The following is a 24,652-nucleotide window of genomic DNA, read 5'->3' as shown; positions in this document are numbered from 1 at the left end:
CCCATTGATTTTAAACAACTCTCAATTCGTTCCTTCAAGTACTTTCTATAGGAAGGGACATTGCAGACTTCAGGGAACTTCTGCTCGTTGTTTTGTCACTCTTTCTCTTCACCCCCTTTCATAAAATTATGTAACTAGAACTTTGTGCAGCAATGTGCTTAATCCCCATAAAAGAAACAAATGATTCACTGCCACTCTGTGCTTTAAACCCAGCATGACTGTTCTCCAAATTAAGAATTGGTAATTTTTGCAAGCTAAATAAAAGGGTGTGCTTCTGAGAATAAACAGCCTTCCTAAAGCATGAAACTCAGAACTGTGCTGTCACCCAGTTCTAGAAACATATGTGAAATTTTGCAAGACTTACGACGAGTTGCTGTGTTGAGATCTGAAAGGAACATGGGTGGAAAGTCCATACTTACTCATAGGAAACAGCTGCAGCTTCCTCATAGCCATTGCAAATTTGATGGAAACATGTCACTTCTCCTCTCATGGTCATTAAAACACACACACACAAAAACACGACCCAGTCCAAGACTTTAAGATAGCTATTCTTTTAAAAATATTTCGGGGGGGGGGGAATGAAGGCAGACAAAATGTGATGGGGCAGATTAATTGGTTATAAAGCCACAGATATTGAAAACCAGGCCTTGCATGAGCATGCCTGAGTATTGCCTCTGATGTTGCTTTAACAGCCCCACCACCTAATTGCTAAGCTGCTTCTTAAGCTCTGCAAGGAGGATGCTTGAAAAGCCATTGGTATGCAAGCAAATCCTTTGTCTTCCAGGCAGATTTATAGATCTCTAAAAGTAGAGGCTGTAACAAAATGTTGCAGCACGGGGCAGCACCTGATCAGGATTCCAACCAGGATATGCGATTTCATTCCCTATCAACTCCTGGTTTTGCATCATCCCCCCAACAGTCAAACATTTGTGGCCATTGACCTCCTTGTTTTTGTGTCCCGCTCCCCAAACAAGGGATGCGGGTGGCACTGTCGGTTAAACCACAGAGCCTAGGACTTGCCGATCAGAAGGTTGGCGGTTCGAATCCCCGCGACGGGGTGAGCTCCTGTTGCTCGGTCCCTGCTCCTGCCAACCTAGCAGTTCGAAAGCACGTCAAAGTGCAAGTAGATAAATAGGTACCCCTCCAGTGGGAAGGTAAACAGCGTTTCTGTGTGCTGTTCTGGTTCTCCAGAAGCGGCTTAGTCATGCTGGCCACATGACCCGGAAGCTGTACGCCGGCTCCCTCGGCTAATAAAGCGAGATGAGCACCGCAACCCCAGAGTCGGCCACAACTGGACCTAATGGTCAGGGGTCCCTTTACCTTTTACCCCAAACATAGGGGTTTAGTTTTGTTGTTTTTTTTACTCCTGCAAATCTTTGTGTTTCCTTGAGCCTGCTCATACCTTCCTCCTGTATGTGGATGGTTCCATTTGGGCTACATAAGTATCCACATGTGGAATGCTAAGCTGCTATTAATCTATAGGATGGAGACCAACGCTCTTCTAACCAACTCATGACATGGGAAGGAACTGGACAAGCTCCAAAACATGAAATTGACTCACAGTCACAGCAGCTCAGGGACCTGCAGTTTTTCTTCAACACCATCCTTCCCCCAACACTTGTATGATTTTTTTATGTGCTATATTCCCTGACATAAATATTATTTTGCCCTGAAGTGTGTTGGTTTATAGTGCTTATTTTTCTGGGGGAGCAAACGTCAGTTACCACTGCCTTCCTAAAGACTATAGGTGTAATGATTCGAGATGCCCTCACACTTGGCTTTGTTGGAAAGGACTTCATTTTATGATATTTTGTGTATACCAAGGAAGAGGGTGCTGTGGCCCTCCAGATATTGCTGAACCACCCCTCCCGCCATCTCTGCCCATTGGCTATGAAAGGACTTGTAGTTGAACAACATCTGAAGAGTCGGAGATTCCATAAGAAGATCAGAAGAGCCTGCTGGGTCAGGACAATGGCCCATTTAGTCCAGCATCCTGTTCATACAGTGGCCAACCAGGTGCCTGCAGGAACTGAGCGCAACATTCTGCCCACCTGTGATTCCCAGGAACCTGGACCCTGTGGCTAGTGGGTGTTGATATGCTTTCTGAATAAGACATAATCTGAATATATAGATGTATGTGAATGAACTCCTTCACCCTTTCAAGACTGCAGGCCCACAAAGAACAACCTTATCTGACTAAGACTGCCTGAGAAAAAGTGTCAGAAACACCAGACAGGACATGCTTATGTTGACGCTTACTAGTGACTACTGCACAAATGCCGTGTAATACAGTTTACTGTATATCCTGTCATTTAAGCCGATTTAGCTCGTCAGCCCACATAATTTCCTGTGTCTTCTTTGGAAGTGAACATATTCTTTTCACTTGAAAGGGTGCATTCCTACCTGTTTACTTGTCAGGAGCAAGGAATAGTCATGTGACAGGATGCATGTGTGCAAAAATGACAATGGGCTTGGATGAGAGCCAGCTGAGTGAACAGGAGGGGAAAGCACACATGATGTTGTAAATAACAGCTGGAACTCCAAATATGGACAGACCGCAGAGTATTTCCCCTTTCTGATGCCTTGTTTTGTTGTGGATGTCTTCCTATTGACCTAAACATGTCTGGAGTTGGTGGAATTGAACAGGGTCATTTTCAACTAATTTCATTAGCATGTAAAAAGACCTGAATACAAATATAACTATGCCAACCCAATGAAACCTCAAAGCAAAGGCAAGCTAATTTCAAAAGATGCTTGTTGTGTTTTGAGGGTAAATAAAAACAAAATAAGAATGATATGCATTTCTGATTACAAAAATTAAGAATGAAACCAACACTGAACTGGTTTATTTTCTTGGTATGGATCAACAGACTCATGATTAGAGGGAGGAAATGTATTAGTAGGACTCTGGGGGGACTCTTGCAAGCAACATATTTCAGCAGAGTGCCACAATGGATTGCAGGTTGCCATGCAGCAGAGACGGGGAGCATTTGGCCCTCTGGATGTTGCCACATTCCATCGCTCTGCAGCCCCAGGCAGAAGGGCTCTTGGTCAGAGATGGAGGGAGTTGTAGTCCAGCTACAGGAAAGTCTTACACGTGAGCTTCTGCAAATGGTGGAACTAGTGGATCAGTTTCCCCATACAATTCCTTCCATATCTCTTTTCGTCCCAGGGAAATATAGAACCATATGATAGCCCTGCTGAAATAAATATTTACAGCGGGGATGTCAAAGAGGTGGTCCGTGGGCCTGATCCAGCCCACTGAGCCTTTAATGGTGGGCCCTCAGCTTCTCTGACCCAATTTGTTGCCATCATGGGGACATGGGAGCACAGAGCACCAACACATTTTCATTCCAGTCGTAATACTGGGGTGCCCACAGAGGTTTCAGCCTCTCCACCTGGCCCACGACCAGGATGCAGATTACTTCCTTTCCCCCTGCCTCTGTCACAAATGACTGGTGCAATTAAGTTAGCACCAATTGCTTTAAATGGGACTTAGCTTGCCATCCTAAGTACACGCACCAGGGAGCAAGTGCCGCTGAACTCAGTAGGGCTGATGGTTCGATTGTGTTGTTGGTGACTATTAGCTTTAATAGGATCTGGGCCTCAGATTCTTTCACCGGTACTTGAAACAGGCCTTTAATTCATCTCTGCAGCTTTGTCAGCCTATTAATTAGGGGAAAGTAAAAGAAGTTTACCAAAGTGTGTGGCTCTTTTCTTAACAGCAACTTTTATTTTTACTCCAATGTGCCTGTTTACAAATATTTGCAGAGACAGTATAAAACAGAAAGCAGCCTGTCTCCCCTGCTGCAAAGTGCAGACATAATGACCAAACATCTCATCTGTATACAAATACTTAGCTCAGTCTTGCAAATAATTATATTTGCTTCTCCCTCGGCCCCACTTATCTGTGGAGAAGGGAAGGGAGCGTCTCAGCATAGGACCATCCTCAACCCTGCACCATCACAGCTCTGTTCAAGCTCTCATTCCAGCTTTCCATGAACTGCTACCTTCCATATTAAAAGGGGAGCAGTAGTGAGAGTATCCTGTCAGGAAGGAAATGCCATTTCCCACTTGGGTCCTCTCCAAACAGTCCAATGACAAGTTAGAATTCTGATTTAGCTTTAAACGAGATCATGTTTTTTCTCTCCTGTTCCTAGAATTAAAATGGAAAGCATCGTAATGAAAACACTAACTCAGATAAACCAACATGCCAGTGATAGCATCTGAAGATAGGCATTGTGTATTTCATATCACAAATCCTAGGGCTGGCCCAAGACATTTTGGCACCTGAGCCAAACCACAAAATGGCACTTTCCCCGACCAGGGAAGAAGGGGTGAGTAAAGGACAAGGGTGGAAGGAGACCACCCTTCTATTCACCAAGAAGTTGCTGTAGAGGCAACATAGGTGGGGGGCTGCTGAGATGGCAGCAGACCTAGCTTCCAAGGAGCATGCTGCAGCCACCGCAACAGTGGAAAAAGGCGATGCATTCTTTGGAGGCTGAATCTGCTGCCCTGGTGGATCCTGCCACCTGAGACAGCCACCTCACCTTGTCTCATAGTTGGGCCTGCCCTGACAAGCCATATTGTGCATGTTGTAGAAGAACTCTATCTGATGGTTGTTCTTCTAGCCAACTATTTCCCCCAAGAAATGATCCAGCTTCTCCTCTTGTTCAACCATGTTGTCTTCTCACAATATCGCCAATATTCCTTTAACTCCCCTTCCCCATAAAGAAAACAATGTTTTAAATCTTGCCATGACATCACTGCAGCTACTCAGGACCAGAGGTTGTTGTTGTTGCTGTTGTTTTAAAAAAGCATATTCACATGAGTTAGTCACTGAGAGGAGATACCATAAAGATAAAGGGACCCCTGACCGTTAGGTCAATCCACGGGGATTGTCCTGCCCTCGATAAACATACCTATCTATACCTGACCTGGTCAACATGGCCAGGTTGCCACCATTAGTGGTTGCATGCTGTATGCTAGTTAACTCTTTCTTGGCCGGCTTCCCTCACTGGATGTCAACAAGGCTCTGTCAAACAGCAGCACCTGAGGCTGCCATTGGGCTAATGCTTGGCCACTTAACATTGGGGGCCTAGTGTTTCCTCATTGCTCCAAGCTGTTGAATACAGGATCTTCAACCAACTTCAAACTGTAGTTTAATGGTAAAGGGATCCCTGACCATTAGGTCTAGTTGTGGGCGACTCTAGGGTTGCAGCGCTCATCTTGCTTTATTGGCCGAGGGAGCCAGCGTACAGCTTCCAGGTCATGTGGCCAGCATGACTAAGCCGCTTCTGGCGAACCAGAGCAGCGCACGGAAACGCCGTTTACCTTCTCGCTGGAGCAGTACCTATTTATCTACTTGCACTTTGACGTGCTTTCGAACTGCTAGGTGGGCAGGAGCAAGGACCGAGCAATGGGAGCTCACCCCATTGCAGGGACTCGAACCGCCGACCTTCTGATCGGCAAGCCCTAGGCTCAGAGGTTTAGACCACAGCGCCACCCACATCCTGGAGATACGATAGCCATCTTCAAATATCTATTGGGCTGTCACATGGAAGATGGAGCAAGATTGTTTTCTCCTGCTCTGGATGGTAGGACTCGAATAAATGGCTTCAAGTTACAAGAAAGTAGATTCTGATGAAACAGGAAGAACTTTCTGGCAGTAAGAGCAGTTCAACAGTGGAGGTTGTGGGCTCTCCACTGGAGGTTTTGAAGCAGAAGTTGGAAGGCCATCTATTATGGATTCTTTAGTTGAGATTCCTGTGTTTCAGGAGGTCGGACTAAATGACCCTCAGGGTCCCTTCCAACTCTACCACTCTATGATTCTATGCTACGCATTGAGACAGCATAGGGCCCAGCGAGCTATACATTCCATCCATCTGTTTTTATTTATAAAGTAGCAACTGCAGGGAGGAATCAGGATCATGGTGTGTATAAGGGTGGCCAGCTGAAGAAGAAGGCAGGGTTCCTGCACAGCAGTGGCGCATGGTGAGGTTGAGGAGCAGTGGTTGTGCTGATGCTCACTGAGATGGGGACAGGACAGTGGTTCCAACATCAGGGGTGCTCAAGTTGGCAGTGGCTGCCCTGCAAGTGTGTGCACACCTGAAGAGTCACCTTCTCTGCAAACTTGGAGCTCCCCTGACCTTGCTGACACCTTGCCCCCCCATCTCAGTGAGCACAGTGCCACCCCTGCTCTGCCACCCCCTCTTCGGTGTTACTCCCGCTGTGGCAAATTTGCTCATTGTTTTAGATTCTAGAAGGAATTTCAGCAGGAGCGGCTTGCCACTCAATCTCCTCATCTGCTCAACCATCGAAGCTTCAGGAGCCCCTGTCCTCTCTCTCACATGGCCACCTGAGTCCCAACCATGGTGCAACCCTCATAAGAACTGCCCTCTCCCTCCAGGAAGCTGCAGAAGGGCCTCTGCTATTGGCGCCAACTGAAGCAGAATGGGATTGAACCTATTTGTGTGGAATGTCGCCCAAGGAGCTCATTACAGCCACACACTATATCTATTCTCTTGCTGCCTGTTGTTTTCCAGGTGGTTTTCCAGGTGTAAGTTATTACCTGTAAAGCCCTATATGGTTTGGGACCTGGTTACCTAAGAGACTATGGTGAGAATGAAAGCAAGGCAGTGGGGGGAAGGGGGCAGAATTACCATTACCTGTGTTGAAGACAGCCAAGCACGCAGAAAATGTTTCACAGCCCCCACTTGTTCAGAGGTGCCATGAAAACTTTCATCGTCCCAAGTGTGTAGAGAGTAGTTTTTTATGTTTCATCTGCAACCTTTTCCAGCACTCCTCCTGCATCCTATCAGATAACAATGGGTCAGAATTCCATAAAGGGCTATTATTCTCGCACTGAACAAGGAACTTTATTAAAACGAGAATGTTTAAGTGATTTCTTTCATTTTTTGCTCCGCATTGTGGAGATGGGTCCTCGCATCTTCCCCTCGGTTTTAAAGACACATCTGGTTTCTTCATGTAGCTTTAAAGGAACCATAATCTTATCACCAGAAACACCAAATCATTTAGCTAAAAAAAAAGGAGAAAAGAGGTAAGTCTCTCCCCACCTCCTAAGTTTATTTCCTATTTCTGCATGTACCAGGTCATGAATGTATATACTGATCTGAACCACCATTTTTAATTTCTAATAGAACCAACCGCAATGAAAACAAGATAGAGCACATTTCTCAATTAGCCACATCCTAGCTGAATGTGTAAAGGAGAGAAACCCTGGCATTTTTAATTTTTTTAAACAAGTGTTTTGTCACAGTTCTTAAGAGGAAAATAAAATATCCAAAATGGAATTTTCCTAATGCCCCACTGGCTACTGGAAAGAAATTAATAATGCTCTTTGTAACATTCAGCAAATAATGTACAACTCATTGTGAGTCACATATCCTGTGAGTTTGGCTTATTTTAAAAATTATTTATTGTTCTATCATGCAGTTTCCCCTCCCCTGTATATATCTGTAACTGCAGAAAATCAGACAGCATATATGAAATTAATTGCTAATGTAGCTCATATTTATGATATGCAGGAATTAGGGTGTTCTGTTGTGCTTTTTTGTGGGGGTGGGGTTACTTCTGAGTAAATGTGCCTAGGATTTCATTATTAGCTATCCATTCTGAGAAAAAAGAAACACAAATCAATTAACCAGTTGGACAAATAATATAATTAATATGCATAATTATACCCCCCCATGATAGGGGTTGGTATGGAGGTGCCTTTATCACACTTACTATTTATGTGCTTGCTTTCTCATTGTAGTCTGGAAGTACATTTTACCAGAATCACAACTCAGCACGATTGTGATTTCATATTTTCACCTCAAGCAGCATGAAACAAAAAATAATCAAAGGCCTATCTAAGCATAGGTGTCCACAGGAGGAGGGCAAGTGGCACAGTCCCTCCTCCACAGTTGAGCCATAATCCCCAGATCCCAGCATTAAAAAGAAGACTAAAACCCAAGGTATGATGCAAGCTTCGCCAGCATTATTCCCATTATCTTTTTGTGTGTGACAAATTAGGTGAGTAAAATATTGAATTCCAGATGCAACATTAACTAGCAACTGAGTGCATCAGCCATCTCTAAATAATGTATTTCCCCCTCTTTCTCTCTACCATTGTATTTGTAAGTATAAAGCAAATGTAATTGAATGATATATTGAAACTCTTAATGCAGCGATAGAAGGGTGGGCATTTTAAAAGAAATGCTCATTTGGACCTCAGAGGGAAATAAAAATTCATGCCAGATTGAACCCTCAAATCCCGTAAGTAAAGAATCATTCCAAATGATACATAATGATGACAATGACTCTCTCATAGTCAGGTTTGTGATTTCATTCTGCATTGGCTATTCTTAATGCGAGAAAGCAGAAGTTTTGTTTAAAATAACTCTCCTACTTTTGTTTTGTGAGTAGGAACCAAACTCTGGCTGACCCATGGAATGAATCATCGTTTACTTAAGACACAAGCACGACACATGAAAAATCCCCCCCCATTCAGAGTCTTGGGAACAGCATTGATGGTTAGTGGGGGAAAGCTACCAGCAGTTATCAGGTAAACTGTAATAGAAAATATATAATTGCCTTTTTAAGACATAATAACAAAACTGTGGGATTCTACCCTCAGAGAGCCTGGAACTAGTATGTGGGAGCGTCTAGAAAGCATTAAATCGTGGATGACCTTTTCTATAGGCAAAGGAGGCTTATTCAGTTGAATGAATGCCCTAAAACTCCATTTTATATGGCCTTGTGGACCAAGCACAGGAGATGTTGTGGAACAAAAGATCAGCAATGCAGTTTTATAGTCCTGCTAATGGAAGCACAATATTCTCTTATGGCACAATCCTAACCATGTTTATTCAGAAGCAAGTCTGACTGAATTCCAACCTATAACACCTTGCCTGTGGGATTTACACTCCCTGCCAATCTGCTACTGAGCCAAGTTCAAAGTTCTGGTGCCCTATACAACTTGGGATCAGGTTACCTGAGACACCACATTATCACTTGTATTCCTAGTAGGTCACCATGTTTATTCACCTATTTACACCTTCAGTCTGCATGGAGGGAATCCAGACCTTGCAGCATACACATTTCCAGAGGCAGCAGTGCAAAAGATGGATCCCAGCCTTTCTCCCCTTCTTCTTCCCAGAAAAATCCTTTCCCTGTCCCCTCAAACACCCCCCATCACCTTGGTAAGAGCTCACTCCCCAGGCTAAAAGATTCCTCTCCTCAATGGCCCATCAACACCTTTTGGCATATTAGGTTTGCTCTTCACTAAGCCAGCCAGGCTGGTTTCCATAAACCAGCCCAGGAATTCCTTTGCATCTTGCATTCTCCTTTCATATCACAAATAGCCAAAACTCTAGAATTATTAATTTCCACAGTTTACTCTAAATCTATAACAATTTCTTCAGCCCACCTCTGCTTCAAGGTGATGCAGGCCTCTTTTTATCGCTTTTGCTACCTCTCTGGAAATGTATACAAAACTGTATCGAGGTAAGAATGTGCTGGTGTTCTGGGTAATTTTACCTCAGGAGTAAAGATGAAGAAGAAATTTGATTTGGATTTAATGAAAACTTACCTAATCATCATTCACAAACAAATACATGAAACAAAGCACAGCTGTCCTTTTAAATTCACACTTCTCCAAATTTTGATATGCAATTCTCCAACCAAAGTGTATGAAATAGTGTATATATTTATGGCAAGTGCTCATAAAAATGCATATATTCATGAAAATAGTGTACAAAAATGCATCCCATTAGGGAAAACCTCTCATAAAAATGTGCACATTAGTCAAAACTACATACAAAATTTTTTTTACTGGGTAAAATTTGCTCTAAGATGCTGATGAATCTTCAGGAGGATTTTTTAAAACAATTAATAATAATAATTGCAAATTGCTGCAGAAATGTGGAGAACTGGATTTCAGATTGGAAAAATGGGAAAGTGAGAGAAATCAAAACTGAGAAATTTGTCTATTCCTACTCAGGAGACATAATGCACAACTGGGGAGAGGCAGGAGGCAGCTGTAGGAGCCTCAAAGACCGATCAAATGAGCCTACTGTTGCAACACAGTTACAAACAAATCCTAAATGTGTATATGCAGTGGAAGAAGGGCATGTCTAGGGGGAAAAGGAAACATAACCATGCTTGCAAGTAAGTCCTTGTTGTGGTTTTCTATATCCCCTCCTGTTGAATTCTCCGCTACTAATTTCGTATATGCACAGTAGTAGCCACCAATGGTTCCTTTGCTCTCCCAAGCTATAAGAAAAGCAATGGCCTCGATCCAAGTTCTGGTGGTTTTCTTCTGGAGGGATTTGGTCAAAAGGCTACACGAGTACATGTGGATTTGCAAAACCTGTTTTCCCTCAGCACATGGCAATCTGAAGCAACGCACAACATACAGCAGAGCAAGTAAAAGTAAACTATGAATGGAAGGGGGGGGGGTAAAACCTTCAGGTGCTTAAAGAGTTCTGCCGGTTGATGAAAAAGTGTTTTCCTTCTATGATCTCTGCCCTCTGATTTCCTATTAACTCAGTGACAGGTTTCATCAACAAGACTTAGACGAATGAGCTTCATCTGCTGGTTCCTCCTCTTGCTATACTGTAACATGCTTGCCTCAAGGATGAAGCACTGACGAGATTGCCATTCTGGAAGATTTGTTTTAAAAGGGGTGAATCCAAAGGTCTATATGACAAAAGGCCCTGGGCATTGTGTTACTATCATTTTAAAAAAACAACAACACCGGCCACCTTGTTATTGTTGTCGTAGATAAGCATCTTCCACTGCCTTTCTGATTTCTTTTCCAAGAGACACAAGAAGCCAGCTGAGAATGGAACAAAGGAGAATATAGGGGAAAGAACTGAATGTCAGGCAAGAATAGTTTGGATAGGGCCAAAAGTGGAAAAGGAAGTCTAATTCTGTCCTACTCCAGGGGGGAAAGAAAGGGTTTTGAGCAATGTAAACAAATCAGGAAATCCTGGCACTTACTCCAGTTCCGATTTGGCCAAACACACCAGCCCTTTCCCTGTGTGTGAGCTGCTGTTTGTGAATGAAATCCAGATTAAGTTATTCATTGAGTCTTGCCAGTCCCGCCATTTCCAGGTTTCCTTTTGCCGATGGCATAGCTTAAATCTTAAAATAATAATAAAAAAACATATGCATGTTATTAACTCTCCATATTCAAATGGAAATACAATGCTATCATAAATCTCTCTTTCTTTCTCTCTCTCTCTCTTTCCCCCTAACGTAAATTCCTTTCTCCAGCATGAAGCTGCAGGAAAGCCATTGTATCTGAGTAATCTAAACTTGAAAGGGACTTTTTTTTTTTGTTAAACTAGTTATGATAGGGGAAGCATGTTTTTCACTGAGTCCAAAGATTAAAGTTGGTCGTAAAAGGAGGCGGAGGGGATGGAGGAAGATTATTGGTTGCTCAACTAATGATTAGATACAGAACTTCATGGACAAATTAAGGAGCATTAAAAAAAAAATCTCTGCACATAAGTGAAACCAGTCCAAATAATATCAAATAAAAGATGCATTGTTTATCATTTATTTTAATCATCCCCAACCCCACTCTGCCCCAGTTAGCCTAATTAGACAATAAACTCCAATCGAGGCATCAACAGCAGGCAAATAGACTTGAATGTTTCAGGCTGCATACAAAGCATACATTTAAAGCAGATTCCTCTCCTCCCAAAAATTATAGAGACTGTAAAGGGTACTTTAAATGTGCATTGAGTGTGCTTTAAATGTATGGCTTGGGTCTGCCCTACACACCATATGTTTAAAGCACCCTCTGCCTCGCAAAGAATCCTGGGAACTGTATTAATCTATTCTATACAGATTGATGGTGCGACCACACTTTCAGTACTGAGTACAGGTCAAAAAGCAGAGCTGGAAAAGAGATAGAAAAGGGCAGCCTGTGGCCTGTGGGGCTTTTTTCATTTCGTAAAAAGGCAGAACGCAGGGCGGACATGATGGAGGTTTATGGAATGGTGTGCAGGTGTGGAGAAATTCGCTTCCACGGGACGTGGTGGTGGTCACCAGCTTTGATGGCTATAAAACAGGATTAAATGAAGTATCGGAGGATAAGGCTGTCAACGGTTACAGGCTGTGGTATGACGTCCAGGATCAGAGGCAGCCTGCCTGTGAGCACCCCTTGCTAGGAAGAACAGCAGGAGAACAGCCATTGGGCTGGTGTCCTGCTTGCGGGGCTTCCCAGAAGCACCTGGGTGGCTACTGTGGGAAATAGACTGCTGGACAGGACAGAGGGATCTTCTTAGGCTATTGGACGCCACTCTCTTAGCCAGCACATTCTCTTACCTATTTGACTCCTGCTGAGTTAGGAGTTGTACCGCAGTGTACTGTATATAAGATTGAAGTCTTTAATTGAAGCCTTGAGCTCTCCAAAGCAAGTGGCTAATATCTAAGGAGGTAGTTACCCACCTCTGCCAAAAGCTCCCCTTTGCAAGAACCTATGTTTTCAATAGAGTTTGTTTCTGTGTGAGGTGTTTACTTATATGACATTTGCCAAACCTGCCTTAGATACATCTCTTTTACCCGGTCAAGGCAGAGCTGGAGTCGGTATTGAGCCATATTCTCCAGAGCTCCAAAAGAAGAGGAAGCAGGTGCATAATCTCCTGAGCATCTGGTTTGGATGATTACAATGCTCCCAACACCTGCACATTGCAGTCCGGCCAACTCTTGTGTCCCATTGTATTTTATCGGACTCTCTGCCTGGAGCAATAATAAAAAAAAGACATTGTGTATCTGATTTACCAGAGGAACTCAGGAATGCAGGGAATGGTAACCAAATTGGAACAAAGCTGGCATGTGACGAAAACAGAACCTAAGTGTGCTCATATTTTATCCAGTGGAAGTCAGTCACCTGTTGTTCCTAAAAATAATGAACAATACCATTAAAAAAAAAACCCAAATACACATTTTCCTGTTATTACTGTGAGAGGGAACGCTTCCCTGGGCTATATTTCAAAAAAACACAAAGTCTCCAATTGAAAGTCTTAGCCTTGGCACTTGTACATTTTAAAAAATGGAGTATTTTGTGAGGATAGCTAGACCTCGTCAGATAAATCTTTGTAAAAAACTTTGATGGGTCTGGCTAAATCTCTCGATTTAGTCATATCTTGCCTGCAATGTACTATTCACAACTGGACTGCTGAGTTTGGATTTTGTTAACCATAACATTGAAAAATGCCACTTATATTTCTTTTTGTGTAAATATTATTTGGAAAACCACTTGCACAATATGGTGAAGCTTCTCTCTTTACAGTATTAGAATGACTGGATACATTTCAATGGGTGAAGTTCAATGGGTGAATTTTGCCTTACACAGAAGCTCTTTAAAAGAAGCCATTTAAGAAGCCCCATTCCTTATTTTGTTTAGGGCAGGAATAAGAAATTTGTGGCATGCCTTACCTTGTTGCACTACACCTCCCACTATCCCTGGCCATTAATCACACTGGCTGGGGCTGATGGGAGTTGTAGTCCAACAACATCCAGAGGCACAGGTTTCCCATCCCTGATTTTGACTATAATTCCCTGCATTTAATTAATTTGTGCCTTGGTTTCCCTAGCTCTAAAGCAAGGACAGTTATATTAACACTTCTCCTAAACAATATGAGTTCTTCGTTTACACCTAAATACCTTCAGTCTGTAAGCTTTGCAGTCAGGCGAATTTATTTCTGAGACGGTATAGTGAATCATTTGACAGAACAACAGTGCACTGCTACGGAGTTGAGAAAGACAATTCCTTTCAGCCCGTATCAGAGTTGCCAGCGATTTTGCTGACTTTCAAAACCATCTGGTTCTGAAACTAGCTGTGTTTTCTTCCCTTTGGATGGAGCTCCTACTAGTGTTACAATTATAGAACTACAGTCCTAGGGAAATAGGACTGAATTAATAAAATAGGTTTAGGCTTTGGGTTACCCTTTAACTAAGCAACGCGTTAGACAGGAAAATGAAACAAAGAAAAACAAATTTCATCTATTTTTCTTGTTATGCAGCTTTTAGTCCATCCTGTCAAGTGGAAGGTACATTTATATGAAATCAAAGTGCAAAATGAACTACTTGCTGCTAAAAATGGAACTGAGATTTAGGAAAATAATTTAGGCTGTAAACCACAACTAATAGTGCAATCCTAACTATGTCTACTCAGAACCAAGTCCTATTGAATCCTCCTAATCAGTTTCATTCATTTCAGTGAGATTAAGACTGCAATCCTATACACATTTACCTGGGAGAAAATCCCATTGAATTATGTGTGTTTGTGTGTCACCATTCAACCATATTCCTAGGGTAGTTTTTTGTTGTTGTTTTTAATGCTCAGGATTGCAGTGCCCTTATGGACTGACCCAGACCACCTGCAATGCAGGAATCTCAACTGAAGCATCCATGACAGATGGCCAAACAACCTCTGCTTAAAAACCTCAAATGAAGAAGAGTCCACAACCTCCCAAAGGAGTCTGTTCTACAGTCAAACAGCTCTTACTTTCAGAAAATTCTTCCTGATCTTTAGTCAGAATCTCCTTTCTTGTAACTTGAAGCCATTGGTTCAATACCTGCAAGGGAAACTTTTTATTTCTAATACAGAGGTACCTCGGGTTACAGACGCTTCAGGTTACAGACTCCGCTAACCCAGAAATAGTACTTCGGGTTAAGAACTTTGCTTCAGGATGAGAACAAAAATTGCGCGGCAGCGGCGTGGCGGCAGCAGGAGGCCCCATTAGCTAAAGTGATGCTTCAGGTTAAGAACAGTTTCAGGTTAAGAACGGACCTCCGGAATGAATTAAGTTCTTAACCCAAGGTACCACTGTACTGCTCTTTTGAGTGAATGCATTTCTGTGGAAAAAACAAAACAGTTTTAATTGTAAAAATAGAAATACAGTGGTACCTCGGGTTACATACGCTTCAGGTTACATACGCTTCAGGTTACAGACTCTGCTAACCCAGAAATAGTACCTCGGGTTAAGAACTTTGCTTCAGGATGAGAACAGAAATTGTGCTCCGACGGCACAGCAGTTTAAGAATAGTTTCAGGTTAAGAACGGACCTCTGGAACAAATTAAGTACTTAACCTGAGGTACCACTGTATTGCACATCATGTGAAGACCTTTGCGTAAGTGACTTACAAGCCAAATATACAAACGATGACGTTCCCAGGAGGTATCTCATCCAGGTGCTGACCAGATCTGCTCAGCTTCACCAAGGTACGGGTTTCATGCACCTTCGGCTAATACCCTAGAACCAGAGCCTAAGTTCACACACACACACACACACACAAAAATGTAAATAGTTTAAAAAAAACAACACACAAGGTAAAAGTCACAGTGTTACAAAAGCAGTATAAAGCAGTCAGTAGCATTAAATTTGCACAGAAAAACAAATGTCTTTGCCTGGCACCGTATGACAATTAAGTAGGTGCTAGGTAAAGCTCAATTTTCTATAACTGGTGTGCCACCACTGAGAAGGCCCTGTCTTTGGTAGCTTTGCCTCACTTCATATTGGCAGACATACCTTCTGGAGGCCCTCCACTGAAGATCTTTATGATAAGTAGGTACAGTGGAACCTCAATTGTTGAACGCTTCAGAAGCCGAACAATTTGTAACCCGAATGCCGACAACCCAGAGGTGAATTCTTCCATTTTAGAACACGCCTCGGAAGTTGAACGGCTTCTGAGGTGCATTTTTCCATTTTTAAAAAGGAATTTGCCAACCGGTAATTGCGCCTCGGTTGTTGAACATTTCAGAAGTCGAATGGTCTTTTGGAATGGATTACGTTCAACAACCGAGGTTCCACTGTATAGAAGAACTTACAGACCTGTACAGGAAGCAACAGCTAACGTTTGCTGAACTGGGGCCCTTGACTTAAATAGGATTTACAGCAATCATATATATGTCTTACTCAGAAGTGAGGTCCACTGAGTTCAACATGGCTTATTCCAGGCAAGTGGGTAAAGTATTACAGCCTTAGCCATGTGCAGGATTATAGCCCTTATTAATATGGTACGTAAGATCAAACTGAATGCATTTCATCACTGCGATGAGTAAATCACTGGCACCACTTTCTTAACGATTACTAATGTGTTGACTGAGAGACGTGACAACATAAGAAGATCTGGAAAATCTGCCTGTAGTTATGCAGAAAATTGAGCCATTAACTGCTCAGCTAGAGCACATAAATGGACACCTGCTAGACAGCACAGAGAACTGGAGTTTGTTAAAGAAACAGTCCCCACCGCCTCTCCTTTGGCCCACAACTCTTCGCGGGACTTCACAATTTACTACATCTTAAAGATAAATTCCATACTTTAAAATGCACAGCTACTCTTTAAAGTGAAGATGATGGTGCAACACAGAAAACTGGAGCAGCCATAAGCATACCCAAAAGGGGGGGCAGGACATGAGAGGATACAGAACATTTTGCAACTGCCCAAAAAAACCTGGTATGCACTAATGGCATGCTCCAACTTCCAATGCAAGCAAAAATGTACAAGCTCCGGTATGCAAAATCACAGATAATTGTGGACACCTATACACCTGGCATTTCAGCACCTGCGCCATCCTATGTATACACAATTGATTAGGAAAGCCAGGCCCTTTTCTGCTGGGGGGGGGGGGGATTCTTACTCCTGTCAAAGAGAATGAGCAACTTCAAGGTTGCTTTATAACTACAGTATTACAAAGTAACCCTCCTGGCTTGTAATACAAAACTTGATAATTTAAAGGTTGTACTGATAAGGTGAATGCAAAAATCATTTTCTAATGTGATATGTTCATCTGTCCACCCGAGGCCTATTTCCTGCCCGAGGCCTATTGTAATGCAGCCTGAAGACAAGACACTGTCTATATAACAAAATGTTCACATGGTCAAAATATAGCAGAGAGTTAAATGGGTTTAAGACCATTCATATCTATAAGGCAAGTACCTCCCTAAAATGAATGGCACTAGAACCCAAAGTTCCCTGTGACAGAGCTGGCATCCTTTCTGTCCTGCAATCTACAGGTGATTGTAAAGGATATTGGCAATGGGCCAAGGACTCTTTGTACATGCTCCGTAGCACTCTCTTCCTTAGTGTCTCAGATGAAATTCTGTGTTGGCCCACAGCTTACAATTTTCATCTAGGCTGCTGGAGTTTTGCAAAATGACTGCATTGCTTTTAAACCAAAAGCCTACGGATTTCAGCAAAAATCACATAGAATGGTAGTTCTTATGTCTAGATTGGCTAACTAGCTCACTTTGAGTTGAACACGCTTACACTGCAGAGGCTCAGCTCACCGAAATGTGACCTCCCAACTTTTCTGTTGTTCTGATCAGTTTAAAAAAAGAAAAGAATTGCAGAGCTTTCCTAAACAATGTTCTTGGAATCTTTGCTACATGGCTCAGAGTCAACTAACTGGATTGAAAAGGAGCCAAACGAACTGCAGTGCCAAATCCTTTTCAGTCTTTTATTTGTTCTTTATTTAAAACATTTATATCCTGCCTTTCCATCGATTGAGGAAAGGCAAAATGTACAACAGCTAAATATACAACTGTAATTATGTTAAGCACACGAATGAGGGAGCAAATGCCATTGGACTTACTTCCAAGGTAGTGAAATGAATGGAATTGTGCTGTCAGTAGTTCAGCAAGCCAGCCTTAATAATCCAACACTGCAATCCTATATATGTCTTCTCAGAGGTAAGTGCCATTGAGCTGCAAGGGGCTTACTGCCAGCTAAATGTGCATTGAATTGCAGCCTGATAGAAACTTGGGTCCTGCTAGATCAATACAAATACGTGAGATTTCACTGTTAGGGCTCCGGTGGAATTTTAAATTGGAAGTCTTTTGTGCTGTCATTCATCAGTCACCGTTTAAGGAAGGAAGTGATCCATATTAATAAATATGTAAAATGTTCTTGTGAATAATATTTCAGTTAAAACATGACTAACAATTACAAAGTAAAATATATATACTTACATATATGTGTATATATTTGAAATGTGCATTTATGAAATCTGATAGTGGAGATCTGAGGGGTATTATTATTACTAGGGACCATTCTTAAGAAATACAAACTTGGATGGAGGCCAAAACCTTTTCAACACCTCATAACAGGGTTCTTTGGAAATGTACCGTATTTTTTGCTCTATAAGACTCACTTTTTCCCTCCTAAAAAGTAAGGGGAAATGTGTGTGCGTCTTATGGAGCGAATGCAGGCTGCGCAGCTATCCCAGAAGCCAGAACAGCAAGAGGGATTGCTGCTTTCGCTGCACAGTGATCCCTCTTGCTGTTCTGGCTTCTGAGATTCAGAATATTTTTTTCTTGTTTTCCTCCTCCAAAAACTAGGTGCGTCTTGTGGTCTGGTGCGTCTTATAGAGCGAAAAATACGGTAATTTTTCCAGTGCTCATTGGCTAGACTGATGGATGCAGTTAAATCAGTCAGGGCATGTTTGATGTATGCCTAATAGCCAAGTGCATAGAGTGTCAGTAAACACTTTAACTGTGATGATCCAGTATTGGGATCCTTTGCGCAATACTTTGATTGTCTTAGAACATGCAAAATACCTCCTTATTATTCCATTTGACTCTTTAACCAGCATTGTCACTAAACGATCATAGCTGGCAGCAACAAAATAAACAATAAAATAAACAAAAAGCAATAAAATACTTCCATATTATCTCAATTTTTTTCCATGTATCTATAGCTATCTGTCTATCTGCATGCCTCTTAACAGCATAATCTTAGGTCTCCTCAGAAGTAAGTCCCATTGACACCCAAGTGTGTATTAGTAGATAGTTTCACAATTGCTTCTAGACTGATTATTGAAACAAGACGAAAGCAAAATCCAGTACTGTATTATTACATAACTTACTGTTCTTTGCATTTTAAAATAGGAAGAAAACTATGTCGAAATCATGGTTCCTTGATTTGCAATTGTATATTCACTTACATGACATTGCACTTTTGTTCTGATCATCCTCTTTCAAAGTTTGTAGCTTTTAATGGGTGAAAGTGGCAAAGGAATTGACAGGAAATCTGTATGGGATAACCACCTAGGCCTAAATGGATTTATTTAGGTTGTTTATTAATTTTTACATTTCTGTCTCACCTTTACTCCAGGAATTCAGGATGGTATATGTGGGTTTTCCCTTTTCATATTCACAACAACCCTATGAGCCAGGTTACACTGAGAGATAGTGACTGACTCAGTCACCCAGTGAGCTTCATGTCTGTGGAGGGAATTGGACCCTTGTCTCCCAGGTCCTAGTCCAACTATTCCATATGGGCTGTGATAAACTAGCAGTAAGAAATCCATAAGCATAGAGTATCATTGTAGTCATCTAGAAGTAAGTTATTTTTCACCGATAACTCACTACCAGCTTTCTGCTTATGGTGGTAGTTTTCAAAGTGTGTTCCAAGTATATCACTAATGGAAGTAATGTAGGGTTGCCATATTTCAAAAAGTGGAAATCCAAACAGAAAGGTTTTTTGTGTTTGGTTTTTTTTGCCAAAATCTAAAAAAAATGAAGTTTTTGAGCTATTTTTAAGGAAAACTGCTGACGGGGGTTCCAGTTGTCTGGATTTCCCCAGAAAGTTCAGCAATTTCCTCCCAGACACTGCTTCCAATGGCTGATTTCCAGCTATGTCCGGGAAATTCTGGACATATGGCAACCCTAAGTTATGCCTTTCCCCCAAAAGATACCTTGTCCATCACTGTGGGTTTTTCTGTCCAATACAGAGCCATTTGTGGTTTACACATTCTGTGTCCCACTGTCTGCTTTGCATACAGAATGATCTGGGTTCATCTCCAGTTTAAAGAATCAGAGAGTAGGTTTTATTGAATACCTTTGCCTATGATGAGACCCTGAGGAGCTGCTGCCTTGCAGAGTCTAGTCGAGGTTGATAAGTAGGGTGGCCCGATAAAGTACATCTTCCTTTGTTTCCCCTGATGCACTCTAATTCCTTCCATACCCTCCTGAATTGAAAACCCTTTTCAGGCCATAGTAGGGTCACAGCTCTGGCATAAAGCATGTGCTTTGTGTGTAAAAAGTTGCAGATTCAATCCCCGTCAAGGTCTGCAAGAGACCCCTATCTGAAACACTGCAGAGCTGATATCAAGCAGTGAAGACCAGGGACTAAGAATCTGTGGCCTTCCAGATGTTGCTGGACAACTACATCATCATCCTATTATCCATGATCACTAGCTATGCTGACCAAGGGTGATAGGAGTGGTAGTCTGACAACATTTTTAGGGCCACAGCTTCCCCATTCCTGATGGAGACAATACTGAACTGGGTGGACCAGTGGCCTGACTCAGGAATATAAGAAGTCTCCTTGTACCCTATTCCAGTTCCAGCTTAGACATACTTGTGGTTTGTCCAAACCATAGTTTGCCAAATTTGGACATCATGACAAACTGTGGGTTGCTCAAACCAGAAAGGAAGGAAGGAATCAGAACATGGAGGGTAAAGGCAGAAGAGACAGCAAATAAGTACAGAGCCCTTTCATGGCAGCCACACCTCGGACACTCTGGAAAGCATTCGTTCACACTGAAAATCACCTTCTGTTGTCTTGAATTTAAAAATGAAAATGTCTAGTAATCGGCATAGGAGCTTTCACATTGGAAATTCAGTACGAGGACTGAAAATTCAGTACTTCTTTCAAGGAAAGATTCCTGTGTGAAGCTGCTGTGGAAATTGATTTGGTACCATGACAATGGGCTGAAGAGAGTCCTGGAAGGGCCTATCTCGCTACAGTAGGTAATCGTCCCTCATTCTGGGTGGGTGTGACTTAAAAGCACAGCAAAGAAAAAGTACAACATCTACCCTCAGAAGACCCTGCCAAAACAACCAGTCAGGGGCCATCTTTGTGTACCAGCAAAAGGAAAGCAGAGAGGGAACCAGGCTAGCCTCCCATGGAAGGGAGTTCCACAACCTAGGAGCAGCCACCAGGAAGGCCCTCTCTCAAGTCCTTACTCAATACGCTTGTGAAGGTGGTGGAACCAGGAGAAAGGCTTCCCCAGAAGATCTCAGCATCCTGGCAATCATATAGGGAGATAAAGCATGGACCTAAGCTCTTTGGCACGAAAATGCATTCACTCAAAAGAGCAGTATTAAAAATAAAAAGTTTCCCTTGCAGGTACAGGAAACGGGGAGGAAAAGGGAAGAAGTGACAGGCAGCCTTTCATTTGAACAAATCCTTACCCAGTTTGGAACAAGGCATTGCTTATTTTTATTTTTGGACTGCTCTTTTGTGCAAGCATGGTAGATCACAAAAGGTGTATGTGCACATATAAGCAAATATCCATGGACCTCAGGTTTCCTGGTTTGGAGCAACACACACACACACACACACACACACACACACACACACACACACACTGTTTTGTGCAAATCTGGCAGATTGAGAAACTTGTATTTATTTAAAAAAATAAAAATTAAAGGTGTGTGCTTATAGGTAAACCCATACTAGTGTGCATGCCTACAATGACCTCAGGCAAGGCCAGCCCACCCATGAAGTGACATGAAGTAGCTGCCCCAGGCAACAGAAGTCCTCGAGTACCCTTGCAGTACCCTCATGGGCACCTCCTGCCACGCTCCCACCTCTGCCAGAGAAGTGGTGCCAGGATAGGTGCTGATTTCCTGCACCTATCTTTGTGAGATCTCATCAAAGTCTTGCAAGAGGTCAAGGAGAGCAAAAGATTTCATGAGATCTTGCAAGCTCTTTCAGGGAATCGGCGCCAACGCCAGCACTGCTTCTCTACAAGTGGCCGCGGGGACACAGCTGGTGGTACAACTGCAGTGCCACTGGCAGGTGGCACAGTGGTGGTGAGTGTCCCACTGGTGGTGGTGGTGTGGTGGTGTGGCAGAGCAGGGTGGCACTTCCTGTTTTGCCTCAGGTGGCAAAATGGGACGTACCACCCCCGACCTCAGGATTCCAGAACTAACAGCTGTCAGTTCTGAGGGAAGGCAGGCAAGGACCCACAGCCCAGGTGGGGCTGGCTAGCTTGGGGAGGAGGTGTGTGATTCCTAAGCTGGAGTAGGCTCAGGACAGGTGAGGGCCACATGCCTCATCAACCCCAGAAGCTATAACAGGAAAGCCAGTGTCCTGGCCATGCCAGCAGGTGACCATCAGCTCTGCCAGTTCCACCCCAGCACTTCTGAGCACATGAGCTAGAGGCCTAGTTTGCTACTGTCTTTTGTTTACTATGGGCTGAAGTGAGAGACAGTGGTGCTTCTAAAATGGATGTTGGGAGGAAGATGCCGTTTGAGCAAGCTTTGTTTTTGCAAGCCTAGCGATGCACAGCTATCTTCTACCGCTTCCCTTATGAAAGAGGCACGAACCAGCTCATGCTCCTGAACATCAGGCCCAAAGCAGCACAAGCTGTTTGTCAAGGACCGAAACAAGACGTGGGCCTAACGGTTTGGCCTAATTTCAAACCCACTTGAATGGCACAGATGTGAAAGTTTGACTCAAAACTTGAAGAGCTTCTTAAATAAAAAAGTTCACATTCTTCTTCAGTGAGATTGTAGGGTTTGAGGAATGCACAAAACCAAAAAATAAAAAATAAAATGAGGCAGAGAATAATTTATTTAGACAGTTGGTTAAAAGTAAAAAGAAAGGGGGCAGGAAATAACTAATGAAACACACACAATCAAACTCGGTCCAGTCCTACAACTGAAACTGGATTTTAAGGTCAGGTGCACCTTTTCTCCTTTTTCTTCCCTCTCAGGCATGGATTTCCTTATATGTGTAACCTTAGAAAAACTACAGTTCCCAGTATTCTTTGGGGAAACCCACATGCTTTAGATGTGCATTGAATGTGCTTTAAATGGATGGTGTAGATCAGTCCTAAGAAGTTCTTAATAATGACAACATTCTGGACCACACCAAAACTCCATCTGTTCCAGCATGCTGTCTTAAGGATCCGATACCCATATGCATCTGGGAAGCTTTCAGGCCAAACATATTGAGATGGGAGCCATCATCTTAATCTGATGTCTGTCTCCAGCATCTGGTAATCAGGATCGCCTTGCATTTAAGCAATCTGTTTACGAGCTGGTTATGTGTTTTAATTATTTTAGAAGACACGTTTTCACACATAACCCATGAGAATGCTTCCCTGTCTTTAGACTGTACTGAGAGACGAGGCCCCAAACACATAATTAATTCCAATGGAATGTTAACAAGCGAGCATTGACACATGAGCAATAACAGCTGCTTGGAGGATACCTGTACTTTCTGACAATCTACCTAAATTAACCTCCCCAAGATTTAATTAAGCTAGATTTTAATTAGGCACTTCCTTGTGCTGCAACGCAGGGCACTTTCTATTTTATTTTAAAAACAAAAGGGGGGGAACTTGTTAGCACAGCAGTTTTGCTCAATCTGGCATGGCTAATTAAAATGTTTAGACAGCTTTAAAAATGCCTCAGCAGAAGCTTTACTGATGACATGTTTGTGACCTTGTGGAATGAAAAACAACCAGCAACACAGAAGGATTCTTCCTTCACATAATCAGGAAACATCTCCTTTACTTAGATTGTACTTCGCTAGCAAGTGCTTTCTTACCAGAATATTTAGGGAACAATGCATTACCTCAGGAAGCTTTGTGTCTTCTTATAAAGATGCATCATGTTTGGTGGCATTGCGCACCATACATTTAAAGCACTATTATGCCACATAAACAATCAGGGCTTCCCTCCACCCCCCCAAAGAATCATGGGAATGGTAGTTTGTTAAGAGTGTTGAGGGTTTTTAGGATATCCCGTGAACCTTACAGTGGTATAATAGTGCTCAGAATGTATGGTTTGAATGTGATTGAAATATTTCTTTCTGTGCATTTACATTACTTTGTACTACTAGTATATCAGGGTTTTATGCCACATAACTGTGTTTATTGTAATTGTTTCAAATTTTCATACTGACAGAGTCCTGGATTTGTCACTGCAATCACCAAGCCTGCGAGAAACATGAGCTATGCTCACAGCTAGTTCCAAAGTTATGGTTTCCCAGCTGTGGAATCATTCCCACAAATCATTCTTGTATCTGGAGATCCATGATAGGCAACTTGCCAGTCTGTAATATGTGCAGTTCCCATCCTCTGTCCCCCATCCAAATGTGCTCTGAAGAAAATAATAATCCAAAAATATGGAGGGAAAGCTAATTATGGTGTGGGTGTTGTTGTTTTTTTAAAGTTTATACAGTTTAATTGTGTCTTTAGGCATGGGAATCACATGTAAGAGTTATTTGAGGTTAACAGGATACAGCATTAGTTCTCTCCTTCATTCAACACCTTAGCAAATGCCAAGTGTTTCTTTCTCAAACATAAAAGAATTTGTGATCTGGTGTGACCAGTGTGACATAGCTACTGTATGCAACATAGGAAGAAATGCAAGATAGGGCTGGAGGAGGGATTGAAAATCCGTATTAACACTAAAGGACCAGAGTGTGCCAAAACAAACAAGCCTTGCCTAAAAGGAGGTGTGTGTGTGTGTGTGTGTGCGCGCGCGCGCATGCATGTGTGTGTGCATGTGTGTGTGTGTGCGCGCATGCACGCGCGCTCATAGGCACACAAAGGCTGGAAGTAGGGAGGTTTTTAATGGTGCAATTCCATACATGTCTACTTAGAAGG

Source organism: Podarcis filfolensis (genome assembly GCF_964270895.1).
Source record: "Podarcis filfolensis genome assembly, chromosome: 3".
NCBI classification, from domain to species: Eukaryota; Metazoa; Chordata; class Lepidosauria; order Squamata; family Lacertidae; genus Podarcis; species Podarcis filfolensis.
Note: the sequence above shows the minus strand (reverse complement) of the source record.